The 12,037-nt window shown below is 42.1% G+C and overlaps 1 long non-coding RNA gene across 1 annotated transcript in view; it reads left to right on the top strand.

Moving 5' to 3' along the window:
• Nucleotides 1-5,121: 5,121 nt before the first annotated feature.
• Nucleotides 5,122-12,037, top strand: part of LOC103918082 — a 49,709-nt gene continuing 42,793 nt past the window's right edge. Inside the window, exon 1 of the long non-coding RNA XR_663665.1 lies at nucleotides 5,122-5,245. This is a non-coding gene — a long non-coding RNA (uncharacterized LOC103918082). The remainder of the gene's footprint in view (nucleotides 5,246-12,037) is intronic.

Raw genomic sequence — 12,037 nt, 5'->3', positions numbered from 1 at the left:
GCCCTGAAACTCCTAGGGAAATACACGTGTGCTGTGGGAGCCTACCTCCTATGCTCAGGCCCACTGCGAATCTGCAAGTAATGGTCCTCTCAGGAAAGAAGCTGAGGGCACTTGGCAGTGAAAGTGTCTTGCCCATACTGGAGATGGTGACAGAATTGGCAATGAGGAGGTGACTAGTCATTCTGCAAGGCCTGGTCCGGGGCCAGTTTTCATTTTCGTCTTGTTCTCTTTCTGTTTTTCTTTCTCTCTCGCTTTTGTTATTTATACCAATGAGCAAATGTTGCTTATTTTTAGCAGCCTTTCCATTTTGCTCAGGCGCTGATCCTAAGTAATGGAATGCCTGTGGCCCTCCCTAGGGCACCATCCCACCTCTAATAAGAGAAGACAAATGCAAGCTTTGGTGTAGAGAGTTATTGATTTGCTTCCAGGCAAGTAGGTGTGTGCGATACATGTAAAAGGTGCCCATGCATACCATATACTAGCACTCCAACATCTTAGCAAATGACCTTGCATGATCTGCCTTGGGCTGTTGATGAGAAATTATTTCTTTATGTTGTGTAGCTCCATAAAGCAAGCAGCCTTGCAACTTGCTTATTTTAGAGCATATAAAATCAACACTAAAAATCCAAACACACCCAAATACACATGCCCATGTCCATTAACAGAACAAAAGCAAAGTCCTCCCTCAGGTGCATTCAGTTTGAGTTCTGGGAGAGCAAAGTAGATGGATCAACTCATGGAAGCAGATGTAAGAGTTACATAGATAGGAGTATGTGATGCAAGTGCCATTTTTTTTCCTTTTCTCTTCTAGGTCTTGTGTCACTGGATTATTGCAGAGATGCTAAAACAAGGGACAACAGAGTCCTGAGGGAAGCAGTTATGAGAGGACTTCCACTGAGGTGTGGATGTCCAGGGAGCCCCTACCTCACAGACTAGCAGCTGACCAGCAGCATCTTCCATTGAGTGTCCTAGCAGCTTTATGTCTACTTTCCTACTTTAGGAGACAAATGTATGACCTTAGACACTGTCCCTCTTCTAAACCCCTTTAGGCTGGAAATAAAATGTAAGGGAGGGTGTATCCAACCTGAGACAACAAAGTTTATCCTTTCCTATCCTTACCCAAATTTTATCCAAAAGAACTTCAGAACCAAGCAGGAGTAACTACATACTTAAACTGCAAGGTAGGAGATGCAGACTTTTGTGTCTTGCCCATCCACGCCAGTCTTGCATCTGCCTGAGGTACGAGGGATTTGCTGGGAGACCAAGTGCCCTTGGTCGTTGCTGTGTACTTTGCATCAACAGAGCTTTGCTCCTAGACACTAACATTTGTATTGCTGTTGGTGAAGTGTTTTCTGGCTTATGCCTATTGCAGTTTTGGCTGGAAGGAAAGCAGGTGAGGAGGTTGTCCCATACCCTCAGTGTCGCTGGGATCCCACCCAGCCTGCAGGCATAGCTGCACAAATGCTTGGTTCTCTCAGTAGGGTCTGGCTTAGTTTAAACACTTTCTATAGGTTTTTGTCTTCCCCATTTTCAGGCCTGACTCATTTTGATAGGGTTAGGGTTACATGCATGCTTATGCTGGCAGAAGAAACTAATTTTCTGCTGATGGAGGAAGACAGGAGGCTAGGGGGACATTACTCAGGTGCAGCAAAAACAGCTGATGGCCCAGTGCTTGATTTGCTAATGCCATGCCTACCCAAGTGTTCTTACTTTTGCCACTGCTAGGGAATTACCATTGATTGCAATTGAAACATAGGGAGACAAGAGGAGGAGAAGAAATCTTGTTTAGGAAACAAAGTTATGCTGCCTTTGAGGGGGACCCAAATACCTTTTCTATCATAGATCTTTGTAATCCTTCCACCTTTTCCCCTGCTCCAGTTGCTGCCGGTTTTATCCTTACTCTGGTGGATCTCTGTGATGAAGCAAGTCTTCTCTGTGCCAAGTCCCTGTCTTGTTACTGTCATTCAAGATCCAGCTTTTATTAACTATCCCAAACCCGGTGGAAGGGGTGAAGGTATCTATTCTGAAGCTGCTCTTTTAAATTCAGCCTTATTTGTATACTATGATCTGCATGCCTCTCTGCCCCCAAATTACTAAAGTTGCAGCACAGTTGTCCAAGGCTTATTTTTCAGTAAATGACTCTTATAACTGGTATTCAGATTAACTACCCTCTTAGTCTGAAATGCAGCAAGACATTTAACATGTGTGGGATAGGATAGCTATCTCAAATAAATACAACACTGCATCAGTAGATGTTTTCATATTTTCAGGTAAGCAGGCTGGTGTTGGGGAAAAAGGTTAGTCTATTAACACTTCTGCTCAAAGCACGCCAACTTCCTTTCTACATGGAATAATTATTTTTTCACATAAGCCCTGTAGTGCCCCTGCTATGTTTGCACTTGTAAGTCTCAAACATTGCTGTACAGATCACCCTTTATGAGTGGAATCTGAGGTCATGTGTCTGCATTTAAAATTCACTGTGTGCGAGCTATCATGCACTGGCTTGTCAATTCTGTAGGTGTAGAGGCTATGGGCCCATATTTCAGGTGTGAAGAGAGCAGGGCCATTTTTAGTGGTTAAAACACCCATGTGTGCAGCTCACAGCTATGAGTACCCTTGCAGAGCTTTATAAATTCTATTGATTCATAGCTGGCATCTCACCACCTGTATGGGCAGGATTACATATAAATATACATGTCCTGTACATAACAGGACCATTTAGAGCATACCTATGGCATAAAAGTAAAGTGAACTTGGGCACAAAAGTAATTTATACCTCTGTGGAAGACTTGTTGGGGAGAATATTGAAAGGCCTTTTGTCTGCCATAGCCCAGGGCTCACAAGTGATTTTAGATGGCTGGCGATCCATGTTTCTGTTCATACAGTTCCAGCAAGGGTTAAGGATTTTTAACCAAAGACAGTTCAGAAATAGGTGATGGTGGGAGAAGTGATTGTAACCAGCATGCCAAGGAAATGTCAGAGATAGGAAGGCTTCTATCCTGGATCGTGAATCCTGGGGCTTTCATGGATAAGAAAGTTGCAGCTGGAGTTGGAGAGGGTGTAATGACACACAAATCTTTAGTTTAACCATCTTCTAAAGTCATGCCCAGGGTTGGCTGAGAGAAGATGAAAAAAGCTAATGAACCCTGAGGAGGACTGATCTGCAGCTGTCCTCAATAGCTTTCTTGAAGGAGGTCTTTTTTCATTGCATATATAACTGCTGTATGTTGCTGTTTTGAGCAGCTGTGTCTTGGCTGCTCCAATACGCTCATTGTTGGAACTATCTCTTAAAACTCTGGCCAGCACCTGAAAAAATATTATTATTTAAGATGGCATTAACATCTAGGTTCCAGCCACAATTTTGCGCTGGGCACAAAATAGTTGAAATACGAGAGGCTGTCTGTGCCCCAGAAAGATTATTTTCTATCTGCAGACACTTAACTTTGAAAGAGGAAATGGGTAAAGCTGATCTAGTTTTTTTCATCCAATATGAGCTGGCTAGACCAGTTAGTGAGATTCTTAAGAGGTATGAGACTGCAGTAAGATTGGAGCAATCTGGCAGAAGTGCAGAAAATTTGATTAAAAAGAAAAAAAGTGTCAATCCATACTCGGTAGCAGGGTTAGGAGAAGGACCTTAGCAATGAAGGTCTGAATTTCAGCTTCTCTTACTATCTTTGCCACCGAATTCTTGCGTACCTATATACAAAACCTTTCACTGCTGTGCTAGATCCAGAATTTATATGTTGCGCCGCTGCATGCCAGAATCTGTTAATCTTGCACCAATAGCACAATTCACAAGGGGCATGCCCAAGTGAACTGGAGTGACTACGTAACTATGCTGGTGCAAGAAGCCCCCATATAAGGTGAATCCTTAGTCGTGCAGAGTATGAATTTGTAGAAGCAGGTTGGCATGACAACCTGAAGGGGAAAAAAAACCAAAGGAGAATATATTGATGCAATATGTCCAGTGGTACAGCACTGCAAAAAGTAAATGGCTGTGCTGGAAAGAGGAAGGCAATCCCCTAACTTCTGAAATGTAAAAAACAATGTCTGAAAGGTGTCTATCTTTGCTCAGCAGATTTTTTTTTATTTTGCCCCCCCTCCCCAGCATATTTCCAGCTTTTTAAAATCAGAAATGTTTACTGTGGGGAAACTATTAATGAAGCCCAGCGGAATGGTGGCAGGAGGGGTAAGTGCATATAAATTCAGGAATTGAAGGGGTACATTCACAAGGAAAAAAGGTGCATTACCAACAGCTGTTAACTAAAATACAATTACCTAGCTGGAGGTAAGAGTTTAAGGCTGTCCTCTGTGCTAACAAGCCCAGGTAGGGAAACTGGGAAAGCCCTGGGGTGAAAATTGCGAGCTGTCTGAACGCAACATTCAAAACGATGGCTATGTTTCTAAATTACTGCAAGTAAGGTGCCTTTTTGTCCTAGCAAGGATGAAGCATTAAATTAGATGTTTTGCAAATGTTTAAATATATGCTTTTGTTAATATGTTATTGGCTAGTTAATATTTTGAATAAAATTAATCATTGTGAAAGCATTAAAAATTAACTCTTTGCAACTGATCATTTAATCATAATTAAAGTCAGTGAAGGAAACTTGAAACATTTGGTCGTTTCAGCAGTGAAACTGAGGAGGACATCTTCTGAAATTCCTTAATATTTCTGATGCAAGAACAGAGGCAGGGAATTTATTTTAAGGAATTGCTTTTGGAAGAATATCCCTGCTAGTAATTTCTTTTTTATTCATGGAATATCCAAAAGAGGGGAAAACTTTGGGAAGAAAAAAAAAACAGAATTGCAACTCCCTGCTAAAGGTGATAATACAATGCTAACGAACCATAGCCTTTTCACTGGGTAGCTGGCAACATTACCACCCATCTGTGCCGAGTGGGATGTGCAAGCAGAAGTCAGGGCTGAAAACCCTCCACCTGTTTTCGGGAAGTAAGTGCGCGCACACTGAAGTTACTCAGCGTATTCGTTCCGTCTTTGGCGGTCCGGGTGATGTTGTTACTACTACTTTTCTGCTGTCTCATATCTCCCACTGCCATGTGCCAGCTGATAGGGGAGCTGTGACATACCACACCCCTGCGGCCGGGAAGGGGGTCACATGGACCGGTCTCATCCAGAGCACTTTAAAGAAACCGATAAGCTCTATCTCGTTTAACTTGGCCTTTGGAAGACGCTTGTGGAAATTTCTGCAAAGGAGGTGACATCAGTTGTTGTCACAGCTGCTGTGTAAGTCTGCAAGACTGTGTCTGTTCAGTCTCTGGCCGGGGTGTATATGTGTGTGCAAGTAGATATTGTTAATAGATTGCATTTAAATAAAAAAACAGTTCATATGAAGTAGGTGAAGAGGTTCGCTCGCTCAGAATATGTGCATTATTGTCGAGACTTGAGGCAATGATGGAGTACGTAAACTTAACAAAGCAGAAGGACGACCAGCTTTGGAGGGCCGATGTTACATTTGAAACAAACCTTCTCCTGGGGGAATTCCAAGTGTTAGCATGTGGGACATACTCCAGCTGCTAGCTGCTCAGACTTAAAATAAACCAGGCAAAATCCCATATTCAGGCTCTACCAACCGAGGCAAGCTGCTATTGTAAACCTTTCATCTCTGTTTTTCTTCCAGTTGGGTCAGAACGACAACAAATATTTTTGAAAGAGCATTTAAACCTTAGTCTTTTGCGCAGCTTTCCTTGTGTTTCTCTGACGTGACGTGTTTCTCAACATAGTTATAAATTTAGCAAAGGATCTGGTTTGTACAGGTTGAAACACTGTCCCAGGAAGGCTGGAATTAAAAAAGGGTTGGAAGGAATATTTCTACCTTGTGTGACAATGACATTGCTACCAATATTACTGCTTTCTAATCTAGGTATTTTTGAAATTGCAGCATGACTTTATTAACAGAGGACTGTTCTCCTTATTAAGTTGAATCAGGGAGACCCTTTTTCTTAAAGAGAAACCCATGTGACTTTAGGGTGGTTTGCTTTTTGGGTTTTTTTCTTAACATATTGAAGAGGAAATAATTTAATTTGTCTGTGGAAGATAACATAGCAGGATTTCAGGAAAAAAAATGGCTGGGAGATGCGTGGTTGTTTGATGACTAGAATGTGAATAACTGAGGAGGTCTGAAAATAGACTACAGTACTGTTTGCTTTGTCTTGTGGTTTGAGATTGACTTCATGTTTTTTTTTTTTAAATTTTATTTTAATAATCCTCTGACTATAATTTATTTCTAAGGTACTGAGATGCTTGGGAGGGGTGGGAAACAAGTAACTTAATGCAATCTATGCAAATAATGTCTAATTTTTTTTTTTTAAACATCCTATATGAAACTTCATTCATCAAGACTACTAGTTTTTCTGTGATAAAACCTGTTGAGCAACGTAGTACACAACGTTTAGGAATTTAATGCTCTTATTACTGTCAAAGCACAGATATCAAGCTATATCAGTCAGCTTGAAAAGTGTACAAGTGACTGACACAACTTACCTTCCTGCTTCTTCTCTTCTTCCTTTAGACACAGACACACAAATTCTTGTTCAAACCAACAAGCTTATCCAGAATATATTTATAAGGGTGAACTCTGCCAGGCGATGGTTAATCACATACAGTGCTAGGGATATCTTTTGAAGGTATCCCAAACACTGTGACAGAAGTATTTGCCACTCAAACTATTTATAATTCTAGGAGTTTGGAGGGCAGACAGATGTTCATTTTTTATATGAAATGGCAGCTCTTCCGTTGTACAAACGAAATGGGCTATGTCTGTATGGACACATCAGGCAGATCTGGACCGTGCTGTTTTCGGGAAATGCCATGTTTGCACCCTGGACGCACTGCTGCTCACCTGATTAGCCTTTCTGTCTCACAGATGACTTTGTAGCTCCGTGGCAGTCAGCCCATTGTCTGCTGGACCTCTCGTTTCTGTGGACTGTTGGAAGAGGTCAGTGCAGGGTAACTCAAGAAATGTGAAACTGTTGTCCACGTAGCACCTCCAGTAGAAAATTTTTAAGGGCTTCCAATTTGAATAAAACTATGAGCCTCAGCTTTAGTGTTAACCACGATTTTATCTTTTTGTTGTTGTTGTTTTTTCCCCCGGATGGCATGCAAAACTATACTAAGGCCAGTCAGCCTTTGAGAAATAAGACTGATAACCATCACAGGTTTTTTCTTATTTTCCTAGCCACCTCAAGCAATTAGTTTTGAGGACTTTTTGACAAAGTTTACCTGCAGGTCATCCTTCCCTCCTATTCCTTGTTACGTATTTTGAATTATTCTTAACTCTGTGTTTCTGGGAATCGCGGGCAATGTATAGACACAATGTCTTCAGCAGGCACGCGAGGAATGTTACGAGGGTAGCAAGCTTCCTGTTTCCCTGGTCACTCAGAAGATTTATGTGCCAGTATAATGAGAATGAATGATGAGCTGTTGTTCATCGACAGAGACCTTATGGGTCTGTCTATGCACAAGAGGTTTTGAAAGTTGATAACCTTTGTGCTTCAGGCTTTGTTTTGAATGGATAGAAGCGGAGAAAATAGTTATTGGTAGATGTAAAGCTGGATGGACAAACTGAAGGGTATTAGCCAAGCTCTGGCAGTAAAGCTGAAAATCTGAGATATTTATACAGTTGGAAACAGAGTTGGGGTATTTTCATTATTTGGGCACACGTTATCAGATTTTATAGAGTCAGGAGATGCTCCTGCCTAGAATTTCAGTCTCTTCTATTTTTTAGGTCTCTGTAAGACGATGTGATGTATCGCAGCTTTGGTCTGAGCAGTGGCCAAGTATAAATGGAGGGGCAGATTTCGAACTCTGAAACTAAGAAGTCTCTAGGTCACTCTAAACTTGCCTGGAGACAAGGCATGTTAAAGTATTTTTTTGCTGTTCGAGAGCAAGATAAAACGTCCATAGACAGAACCACTATTACTACTATATAAGTTATTCACTTCAACACCTTTCTCATATCATATCAGGTTAATGACTATTTTGTGCATCTGGTATACATCCAGAACCCCTGTTGTAAAGTCAAGGTTGCGTGAGATATCCTAGTTTGCATTAGTAAATGCTACAGCACACTATATTATTTTGACAAGTATCGTAAAGCTACGTAAATAGAAACCGTACTTTTAAGATTTTTTTTTCCTAAAGGATACGAAGTAAAGATTAAATACTGAACTTTGCTTTTTCAGATATATTACACCCACCCCACCCCCCATATCCTAAATAGTAAATTCTTGGGAACCTAAAAGATAAAGGCCCGAAATTTTTTGCTTTTATACACCTAAAATGTAGCCATCTTTAACAGAAGCCTAAGTATTATGTTTACTGGAACCACATTCATTCCAGAAGAAACCTCTGTCTTCTCTGGTATTTATCATTTCATAATATCCACTTTTTAAAAAATTTTGGTTGTCTCAAATGTTCCAGCAGCTCCACATTATAAGCTCTTGAGGCTGATTTAAAATTTCACTGTGCATTTTTGCAGTGTGATGGAGAACTCAAGCCAGGACTTAAGGGCTTAGGTCCTATTCAGAAGTTACCCATGTGCAAAAACAGTTTTCTGAAACATATGGGAAAGAACTGGGTTCTCTTATGCACGCGCCTGGAAGATAATTGGAAATCACTGTGATCTGTTTTTCAAAAACAAGAACCATTAAAAAAACCCTCCTGGACTGAGAGTAAGCATGCACGTTTTCTTTCTGAAAGGCATTAACTTAGTGTTTTTATGCGTACCTACGATACGGTGGTTGGAATGGCATTTGGAAGCGCTCCTTAACAATAGTCTCACCACTGTCCTTGTATCTGTGCTGGCTGTAGTGGAGACACGCTGTTATTTACCCCAGCGTCGTCGTATAGCAACCCATGGAAGTTAGAGGCATAACTGCGTACGTTGCTTAGCACTGGCAGCCAGGCCAGCTAGCGGCAGCAGTGGGGAGAGTCTTACGTATGCTGTGCAAAGCCACAGACAGTGACGCTTGTTGAGCTGGGGGTCTGATGGAGAGAGGAGGCAGAAGGACTGGCCAGAACAGCCCCGTTCTCCCGCATGGTGCCACCAGGGGGGAAGGAAGGGGACAAAACTGCTCTCTCGGGAGCTCCGTCTTTCCTAGGTGTGGGCCTGTGCCTAAATGATTTCATTCAGCCCTGAACTTGTAATGGAAAATCTTGCGCGATTACAACTTAATATACCATAGTCTGTATTTATGGCTGAGTTGGCTTGAGTTAACAGTACCTTTGGAGATACAGCTTGCAAAACATGAACCACTAGCCAAAGCATGCCTTTTATCAAGATGGATTAGGAATATCCAGTGCTTCCCTACAAGCATGTCGCTACCTGTAGCTGAATTTAATAACACGTGTATTATTAGATTATTGTAGTGTGGTTTATACTGGCTTTTTTCTTCATTCTTTTGAATCTATTTATTTACTTAATTTTCCTACCATCAAGAAAAAGACCCCTATGAATACTTGCAAAAGTAGGGTCAGATGGTGAGACTGGATTGAAGGAAGATACTTAGGTTCTTAGGACGATGCTCAAAAGAGCCTGTGGGCTCAGCTATGCTACACAGCCAAGTACACTGTAGAGATCCCTGAGCTAACGCCACGATCGGAAGCTCTGTTAGTGTTGTTGTGTTCTCCCTGGGCTAATTAACAGGGGTGCCTCTCAGCATACCTAATTAGCTCCATTTCTGCAGCATCCTCAGGGGCAGGGCTAATTAGCGTGGGTGCTTTGCTACACAGACACAGCTATATTGCCTCTGGGATCTAAGCTAGCATCCGTGCATGGCATTGCAATGTACCATGTAGACAAGCCAGTTTCCTCAAAGCTACCTGAGGATCCCTAACAGCCTTTTGCTGTGTAGACTTGCCCGGTGCGTTAATGAGACCCCAAAAGCTTATGCAGGGAGAAGGATAGCAATTCGGGATGTGGGCCAGAGGGTAACATTTTGGGAGACAGATGTTTTAGGGTGAGTCCCAGATTCATTTGCATTTACTTTACCTCTGCATCTACTTGTTACCTTCGGATTAAAGACAGTATTAAAAGTAAGCACCAGCTACGGCAAGGCAAAAAAATAGGCCTATATTGAGGCATATGAAGTCTGAACCTGCTACCTCGCAGCTTCCTGGTTTTTGCTTTTGGGTTCTCAGCTGAACTTATAGCTACTAAAAGATAGTCATGAACTAATGAACTGAAGCATTTTTAAAGCATATTTCCCCATTGCTGTGGTCAAATAATAATGGTAACGAAGTATCCTTTATGGTTTTACAGACCCTGTTCTCTCTGATCTTAAAGTGCTTTGCAAGCATGAGTAAGCACAGCTTCACATGAGCCCTGTGATGAGGCAATACAATTCCCATAATACGAGTAGTAAATCTGAGATGCAAAGACCAGCCAAAAGTAACTTGCATTTATTAGAAAGAACACGTCCTCTCTGGTTTAACTTATTCTTGCACTGTGCTCCTCAGCATTTTCTTGTACCGACATTTTTCTTATCAGCACTACTTTAACTCACTGATATCAGGTGATTGCAGATTCAGTTTGGCTGAGCTGCCCTGAAAATGTGTGGCATTGCACTATACAAGAGCTGCAGAAAGGTGGCTTATTATTCACAAAGGGGCTGTACACTGCAGAGAGCTGATAAACAAAAGATCCACTGTTTTTGTCTTCTGCTTACAGTATCAGTAGCAACAGGCTGCACTGATACCTTCCCTGATAGCTCAGCCTTGCACAGAAAAACAGTGCCATTTGTGGTTGCAAATTCCAGCCTCTGCATGGAGTCCTCAGGGACTCAGCAGCTCAGTGGGAAACTCTTCCTGACAAGTCGAAAAGATCTGTCAGAGATGGCCTAATACACCTCTTAATCTTGCTTCACTTTATTCTCATCATTCTAACACCCCCAAAGATACATAACATACAGCTATCCAATTTTCTCCCCTTCCCACAAGGAAAGCCTGTGGCTACACCTGCATCATATCTGAACTAATCTTGGGAGTGGTCTGAAGCCTGCAGTGCTCATCATGTCTTTGCTGCACGGAGTTGAGGTTGCCTATGAGTTCTACCTCCTCCAGCAAATGATGGTGATGCCCATTTATGAAAGACCCTTTCTTTACTGGGAGGACAGACTGGATACGTGGAAATGACCTGGTCAGGCAAGGGGAGGTGGCTGGTGGAGTCCCTCTGCAGCCATGTATGCCCTTCTGTGCCTTGACATGCACAGATCAGCCCAGAATGCATACCAGCAGGTAAAAAATCTAGACAGTCCCTAACTATGTCCTTAAGTTCAGCCTCAAGGATGAACATTACCTAAAATAGAGAGCAGAGGTAGCCTCTGCTTCTCTCACTTTCAGGAGGGAGAAGTACTGTGAGCAGCGCTGAGTCTTTGCAGCATTTCTCTAGTGATGCAGGCAGGAGAGGTGTCTCTTGCAGCCAAATCACCCTGTGGCTGGTTCCACATCCACCTGCCAAAAGCAGCAACCTACCAAATCCTGCTGTGGTGTGAAAGGGGCCCATCTTCCCTACCTTACTGCTTTGATCAGTTGTAGTTAGGCACAGCAGGTAAGCTTTCAAACAAGAGGTGAGCAAGACCTTCTAGTTAGAGCTCTTTACAATACCCTCTTCATAGAAATGGCTTCTGGTTTTAATAGATGACCATGTGCAGTTAGAAAACAGCATTGTCTACACGTATGGATTCCCCTTCATTGAAATCCCCAAAACGTTCTTGCTTGAACTATGTGCAAAAGAAATCTGGGATTAAAAAAAGGCCTCATGAGCAAAGAGGAACAAGAGACAATAAGAGATGTGTGTCTCAGCAAGACTTCCACAGAGAAGCCTCAACATGTGTGCAAGGTGAAAAAGAATAACAGGATGACTTCAGCATTGGCTTGCGATGGGCAAGGGAGGGCCCTTTTCATCACAGTCTGGCAGAGAAATGTATAGCTTCAGAAGAGGGAGGAAGTACAGATCCTTACTTCAGAAATATAAATCCTTTTTTTTAATAAGTGTCTGAAACTGTAGGAGTTCCTAAA

This window comes from Pygoscelis adeliae, unplaced genomic scaffold, assembly GCF_000699105.1.
Source record: "Pygoscelis adeliae isolate BGI_AS28 unplaced genomic scaffold, ASM69910v1 Scaffold96, whole genome shotgun sequence".
NCBI classification, from domain to species: domain Eukaryota; kingdom Metazoa; phylum Chordata; class Aves; order Sphenisciformes; family Spheniscidae; genus Pygoscelis; species Pygoscelis adeliae.
The sequence above is the reverse complement of the archived record's forward strand: the minus strand, read 5'-3'. Positions and strand labels throughout refer to the sequence as shown.